The 8,246-nt window shown below is 37.0% G+C and overlaps 1 long non-coding RNA gene across 1 annotated transcript; it reads right to left on the reverse strand.

Moving 5' to 3' along the window:
- Positions 1-778: 778 nt before the first annotated feature.
- On the reverse strand, positions 779-6,455 carry LOC121146851. The gene is made up of 3 exons (XR_005882258.1): positions 6,281-6,455; positions 4,829-4,980; positions 779-1,630 (listed from the first exon to the last, which is right to left on the reverse strand). It is a non-coding gene; the product is annotated as an uncharacterized LOC121146851 (long non-coding RNA).
- Positions 6,456-8,246: the final 1,791 nt, after the last annotated feature.

The following is an 8,246-nucleotide window of genomic DNA, read 5'->3' on the forward strand; positions in this document are numbered from 1 at the left end:
GAAAAGCATCTATTGTTGTAGCAGTGGCTAGTGCTTCTGCAAGTCTCTCCGTTTTGCAAATAGACATCTTCAGGGCACTCCTGTGAAGTTCCGGTGCACCACTCGGGAAGATCACACTCATTATCCTTCTCTCGGCACAATTCACCTGCTGCCCTGAACTTGCAGTTTTTGCAACAAAGACCAGACCCACAAGCTGCCCCGGGTCTCAGAGTACAGTTTGCAAAACAACAAGGATCTTGTGAACACAGCTTGAGGGTTCCACAGTCACACTGCTCCATTTCCTCAACCACACCATTCCCACACAGGTCTTTCAGAGGGGTTGGTCTATTGCGCAAACAGGTAGTCTTTTGTATAATCTCCACAAAGGCAGCAATGCTGCAATTACTAAATGTAGCTGTGAGTTCTGATCCTTCAGACATTAGGCACGTCTCCTTCCCACAAGTACATGTTCCTACATCATGGGGCATGTTCAAATTATGACCAAGCTCATGTGACACGGTAAGTGCAAATTTATAAAACTCGTCATTTGCAAAAAACTTTTCAATACCACAGCTATTCTTCTGGCATACTTTCCCCCAATATGATTCACCCTCACGTAAGTAATCATTCCTTGAAAAAAAATGTGCAGCATCGTTTCTTACTCGGGCATCAAAGGTTGTGTACTTCCACCGGCAAAACCCTTGCAATGTTTCATAAATGTTGCCTATTGTCACTAAGTTTCTGTGATTCCAAATCTCAATTGCACATAAAAACACAGAAACGTCAATTGCAGAAAAAATGGAATTTACTTCATTCATTGTGATTAATACATCTTGCATCACCATTGTGATATTACCATTCCGGAAAATGAATCGTTGATGGTCTATAATCACCGCAAGCTCCACAAACCATCTGTGCGGCCACCAGCCCTCATACTTCTCTTGCATGAGATGGAGTTTGTTACGCTCTTGAAATCCCAGTTTCCCTGCTATCTCTTTTTCTGCTGATTGCCATTTTGTGGATTGGAATTCTGTCTCACTGTAGAATTGTCTATGAATCAGATGTTCATGTGTTTTAGAAAACCTTTTGGGCTTGATTTCATACACAGTGTCATTTATCTGTAGTATTCCATGAAAGCCCCCAAAACAGAGGCTAAGAGCAATGAAGGATTCTGGCTCTCCTTCTATGTAACCCTGGTAGTGGCAGTCATCCTTGATAAATGGCAGATCCTCACGGAGAACATCCTTGTCTGTGTAACTGAACACTGGGAAATGTCTGGATACTAACAGCTTTTTGGCCTTCATGTGGATTATGTGCCTCTGTCCCCCAAAGTGCAGGCTATAGGAGAGCCAGCCTAGAGTCTTCACACCTTTCCTAGTGCCAGTCACCCTCATGGGTATTACTACTTCTACGTGACTGTGATGTTGAGAGTGTCCGATCTGAGGCCATCCAGAAAGGAGGAGTAATAATCCCAGCCAAAACATCAGAAGAGTGTTCCTCACATGAACCGGGGCTTCACTTACAGCCATTTGGAGTTTTGTATGAGATGAATGTGGAATAGGCAGGAAGACATACAAGTCTGTCTCCTCCCTTTGACTTTGACCTTTAACAGTGTGTCGTCTTGTGTAGCCAATCCATCAGAAAAGCAAAGCTGAAAAACCAAATAAAAATCAGGACAGGATCAAGAGTAGCACTATGAGCAAGTGAGTATGAAAATGAAATAACGGAGCATGCTTTAAAAAAAAATCAGTATCTGCTATTACATGTGAGTCAGTAAACTGCACTGGAGTTGTTCTTAAACATTGATGACACACAGAATGCAGAATTACAAAAATGCAACAATTGGTCACAATTTGAGAAATAGTAAGCTTAACTGAAGGACACAGGAATTCATCACAGTGTTACTAAAATATACAAATATAAGGTCATTTCAAAAAGCAATGGAAAGATGGACATAAATATCATTTATTATGCCTATTCAGTGAAAAAATGTTTAAATCCCTAATTTGGCAAAGTGGCTTCCAAGTATAGGAAGCATTTAGAACTCCATATAGGTGTGACTAGATAAGATACTTACCATGACACATTGAAGTCAAATGTTCAACTGTAAAATACAAAAACAAAAAAAAAACAACAACATTGTAATATGTGCACTAGAGAAGGTCTGGATTACTTTAAAGGTTGTCCAATTTACTGACAGCTGATTTTTGTCATACACCCTGCAAGGCTAGGATAGAAATAGAAACACATATTCCAAGTTCTTAAAGAAAAAAAGCTCCTATCAACCCAGAACTGTACAATGCAGAACTGTCAGTCATAAATGAAAGCAAGTAAAACCTTTGAAAAAAAAAACCACACAAATTGGAAGAATTTGACAACCCTCATCCTGCTTTACAGATGATACTTCATTATGTGGGTGCTCATAAAAACAGATAATGATAGTCATTACGAATAAATCTGAAAGCAAAAAATCTGGAAAAACTGTGAAGGAAACAAAAAATGAAGAAGAACATTTATGGGAAAATGTCAGAAACAGGTTATTTCTTATCAATAATAACCTGAATTTAACTGGTCTAAAAAAAATACTGACTGAATGGATTAAAAAAGCAAGACTCATTCAAATGCTGCCTTCAGGAAACACACCTCATCAGCAAAGATACACACAGAATCAAACTAAAGGGATAGAAAAAAGCGCTCTATGCTAACTGATAAAACAAGCAGGAGTGGCCTTCCAAATATCAGACAAAATAGATTTTAATACAAATGCTGTTAAAAGAGATAGACAAGGACATCTTGTAATTATGAAGGGATCAATTCAACAGAAGATGTGTTTGTATGAAATGTATAAACATTCAATGCTAGGGTGTTTTAATATTTTAAATAAATGTTAACAGATGCAGATGGAGATATAGGTTCAGTATAACAGGGCACTCAACACCCCATTTTTATCAATAGTTCAACTAGATTAAAAAAAAAAAACAAAGAAATGACAGGGCTAATGTACATTGTGGACTATGTGGACCTACTAAGTCCTAAAAAGACTAAAGAGAATAAAAAAGTGAAATGATGCCGTTTAACTCTTACAACTATAATGGAATTAAGGTGGAAATCAGCAACTTAAGAAACTCTAGAAAATATGCAGCCTTATGGGGACTGAATAATAATGCTCCTGAATGAATAGAAGGTCATAGAAGAAATCCAATGAGAAACAAAACAAAATTCCTGGAAACAAATGAAGATGACAGTACAATAACTTAAAATGTAACAGATCCATCAAAAGTAGTGCTAATCAGGAGGTATGTAGCAATTATATTATATTATATTATATTATATTATATTATATTATATTATATTATATTATAGTGGCACTAATATTATATAGGTTCTATATCGAGAAATTGGAAAGTAATCAAATAAGTAATCTAATGCAACTCAAGGACATAACAAACCAAACACAAAATCAGTAGGACAGAAAATTTTAAGAAGAGATAAGCAAAATTGAAACAAAAATCACAAGTGATCAGTTTAATTAATGCTCTTTTTTTTAGAATAATCAATTAAATTGATACCATTGGTTCAACTAAGCAAAAAAAGGAAGAAGCCCCAAGTCAATAAAATCAGAGATGAAAAATATGTCACAGCACTCACCCCAGAAATAAAATAGACTCTTCAGGAATTTCTGCAAAAATTTGTATATCAACAAATTGGCAAATCTAGAATACTTTTCTGGACACAAAACTGAGTCAATAATACATAGAAAAATCAATAACCAAGACCTAGTTTGAATCATTAATACCGATCTTCCCAGAAAAGATTGTGAAACTACTTAAAACAACAAAACGCCTTGGTAATGAAAAGTAAATCAGTGAACCCTAAAAGAAAGGGTAAATGCTTTGAGTGGAATAATATTGTAGTAATGGGGCAAAGGTATCAAGATAAGTGGCAGTGATAGGATTATAAATGCCATGTTCTGAGATGATCCTTTGCACATATTGATCTCAAAATATACATATACAGCATTCATATGCATATAGGAAAATATGTCACAAATACATACACGATCTCATTAATATCATTACAGATTTTATCATGTTTTTGAATATAAAAACTCATGTCCTATTCCTAGTACAACAGCTTGTCAACTGAGCTGATTGTGGCTTTGTTCTTTCTTTTTAAAGATTTATTTATTTTTACTGAAAAGTCAGATATACAAAGAGGAGGAGAGATAGAGAGGAAGATCTTCCATCTGCTGATTAAGTCCCCAAGTGGCTGCAATGGCTGGAGCTGAGCTACTCTGAAGCCAGGAGCCAGGAGCCTCTTCTGGGTCTCCCACGTAGGTGTAGAGTCCAAAGGTTTTGGGCATCCTCAACTGCTTTCCTAGGTCATAAACAGGGAGCTGGATGGAAAACAAGGTGGCTGGGATTAGAACCTGTGCCCATATGGAATACGGGTGAGGATAAGGTGAGGACTTTAGCCATAAGGCTACTGCGCCGGGCCCTGCTATGTTCTTGAACCAAACAATCACAAAACACATAATCTGTAGACAATAGGTTATATAACTGACAAATACAGATGACAGGTCTAAATAATGTGAGGGAGAAATCAGACACTTAATAAAACTCCAAAATTTTACATATAAAATACCTATTTTAATTAGCTACTGTGATTATAGTCATGAATAGCTCACTAAAATAATGACATTACCTTAATAATGAAACTAGGAACTACCAGCGTATTTGAAAACAGACACGATAGGAAAGTGGTCTTCCATGATGGATCTAAAATACATTGCTCCGGGCCAGCTTCCCATGGGAGAAAAAACAGAAATGAACTATGCCAAATTCAGTACCCGAACTGATTTCTCTTTGATTTTTCTTGTACTTTGATATTAAGTTGATCTTGTATCTCCAAAATTGCTTTGCTGTTCCTTGAAGAGTCTTCTGAACTTTTCTATCCTTTACGGAGAGCTTTGTTGTCCTATGTAATTTTACTAAAATTTCTCTGTGAATGTGAAGGCAGCAGAGTGGAAAATCACCATTCTCAAAATGCCTGTCTACCTTAAAGACAAGGAATTTCTTTATTATTAAGGCCATTTCATGGCCATTAAGCTGATAGCCAACATAATTATACCATTGTTTACCTTTCTTCCTTATTCTTGCTCCAGTCTTCCAAATCAGTCCTGTACCAGCTGCAAAACACTGGATCTGATTCACTATTTTATTCTCTGTTAACCTTAACAATGCATCCACTGTTTTCAGCAAGCAGGTGGACACCTTTTCTTACCTTTACAACTGAGATATTCACAAATGGCCGTGGTCTGTTTTGTATCCTAACTCTTACGTGTTTGGTAAGTAATCAAGGATTTCATCCTTAATTGAAACCCATTTACCAAATTCATAGAAGATTCAAATGATTCTTCCATTTTCCTCAAGTTTTGATTTCCCATTATGTCGTCATTTGTTTCCAAAGCTGAATTATATACTCAATTCAATGGGTTTTGACTAAAATCTTCACCTAAATCATGACAAATTCTTTTGCCTATTTCTGTCTCTCCTATAATACAAATTTCTGTAAAAATAAGTCTGAGTTTTTAGGGGTCGTATAAAATCAGAAAATACACCAAAAAAAAAAAAGATATCATGACAACCAGTTTACAAGATGAAGTCATGAAAACATTTGGTTCACACACCTCAATGTTTTTAATAATTTGTATCTTGATGTCTATATTGATTTTTAACTTAATGATTTTTCACTTGCTCATCAACACTTTGAAATCTCATTTGAAAAGTGACATTGTCTTTGTGTTTTTGGAAATTGTAACTGTTGAAATTTTGACAGTTGCAGTTTATGCAAGTTATTGAATCAAATAATTACCACATTCTTTTGTTGTTCTTGTTGCAGATCAATGCATAGGGAACACTTTTCTGGCTTCTTTATCCTAATCGTTAATGTTACAAAGATGCCTTGATTGCCTGATTAATTAAGTAAAATAAAGGTCAGACGTACTTTTCATAAAATTCCAAGTCCATCAGAATAAAGAAGACTCATCAGATAAAATTTTTGTGGACAGCTTCTCTAAATTGTGAATAAAATTGTGATGTGCTTTGTTTCCATGTCTGCCTTGATATCGATTATAATTTTTACTGTGATGGAGTTCGTTATTAATAATGTTAGACCGTTGAGAGTGAATTCTATGGCACTTTCATTTGGATTTCAGGCGACCCAAGTGGCAACTTCATTATTGCATTAATTGCCAACCATGCTTTTCTGCTTCAGAAAGGTAAGCTCTTGAATGACTTACCAGCGGATGAATTGATGGTTCCAATGATCTTTCTAGTTACATTCATAGGTCTCATGTAATCTCCAGTCTCTGAACAAAAAGATTTTACTTGAGACTTCTGATGGAAATTTCATGTTACATTTGTCTCTCATTTGGTTAAGTTGCAGGTTTAGCTGCCTAGCAACTCAATTCATTCAGTTCTACAGAACATAGCAACTAAGATTCCTTCCTGTTCTGGCCCCACCAACTGAACCAAAGTACATTTCTGATTACTCTTCAAAGTAAATTGATTTCCATATATATATATATATATATATATGATTTCCATATATATATATAACTTTCCATATATATATAACTTGAAGTGCCTCAGATGCAAAAAAATGTAAACCCCACTGAAAACAGATCCTATGGAATTCAAAACTAAGCCAGACCACTGAATTTCTGAGACACTACGTCACAGCCATCGTCCGTGCTTTTCGTTGGGCTGCTCTCCATCGCTGTAGGTGCTCACAGATTGGGCCAACCTGGAAGATCCAGGCAGTGGGCCAGGCTAGTTTCTGGGTCTCTTCGGCACAGGGGCTCTCTGCCACCAAGGGTCAGTCCACCAGATGCAGTGCTCAGGCGCTTGAGACAAATCCCACGATGGATGCTGCTTATGGGAGGGCATGGCCGACTGGCACTTTTCCTTATCTCCTTCGGAATGCCACCATCTCGTCCAAGGGATCGAAGGAGCACGTGACCTTCCTATGCCACATAAGATAGGTAGAGCGGAGAGAACATGGCAGAGGCGGGTCCTAGGCTTGGGGAACGTAGTTCATGGAGGAAGCTTTCCATTCCCAGAAACCGGAAGAACTGCAAGGAGATCTTGGGAGGAAAAGTAATGAAAGGGAAGCCCCAGACCCCTTCCATTTCCTTTCATTTTTAGGTGTGTGTGTGTGTGTGTGTGTGTGTGTGTGTGTGTGTGTTTATGTGAAGAAGCACTTATTTTTGTTTACATGGTTTGATTTAATGACACGATATTTATCACTATCGTTCCTAATCGTTCCTAATAATGACACCACACAGTTTTTGTATTTTTTGGTTAATTATCATGAATAAGAGAAAACATGGATTTGTCTTTATGGGTCTGGCTTATTTCAGTTAGTTTAATGACTTCTGCTTCCATCCTTTTGGTTGCAAAATACAGCCTTTCATTATTCTTTCTGGGCTGACTACTATTGCTCTGGTCATATGTACCACATTTTCTTTATCCAGTCAGTTGATAGATATTTAGGTTCATGGATCTCTGCTCTGTTATTGATTGAGTTGGTATAAACGTCGGAATGCAACCATTTATTTCACATGATGATTTCATTTGCTCTAGATCTATTCCTGGGAATGGGATAGCCAGGGTTATGTGGAAGATGTAGTTTTAATTTTCTGAGGATCTCCATAGTGTTTTCCATAATGACTGTACTGGTTTGCATTCCCTCCAACTGTGTATTACATAACTGCCTTTCTGCATACTCTTGCCAACTTTCACTATTTTTCAATTTTTGGATCATAACGTTCTAGTCAGGGGTGAGGTGATGCTTCATTGTGGTTTTTGTTTGCGGCTCTTTGATTTCTAGTAGCCCTGAACATTTTTCGTTTGTTTTGGCCATTTGTATTTCAGCTTCGAGAAATGCCTCCTCATACCTAGCCCATTTCTTAACTGGATTGTATGGTTTGTTGTAGCTGAGTTTCTTGAGTTCCTTATATATTCTGGATATCAATCATTTGTTGGAGGCACTGTAGGCAGCTGTGTTCTCCCATTCTGTCAGTTACCTTTCAACCTTGTTGTTTCCTGTGAAATCACAGTAATATATATTTTTTTCTTTTATTGTCTGTGGTTCTCGGGTCTTATCCACCAAGCCTGAGTTGTGCAGTTTCATTCCTCCTACATTGTCCTCTTTTAATGTGATGGTCTTACTATTAAATTTAGGTCTTGATGCGTTGTAAGTTG

The sequence above is a fragment of the Ochotona curzoniae genome, unplaced genomic scaffold (assembly GCF_017591425.1).
Source record: "Ochotona curzoniae isolate NIBS_2020 unplaced genomic scaffold, NIBS_Ocur_1.0 scaffold_4505, whole genome shotgun sequence".
Classification (NCBI taxonomy): domain Eukaryota; kingdom Metazoa; phylum Chordata; class Mammalia; order Lagomorpha; family Ochotonidae; genus Ochotona; species Ochotona curzoniae.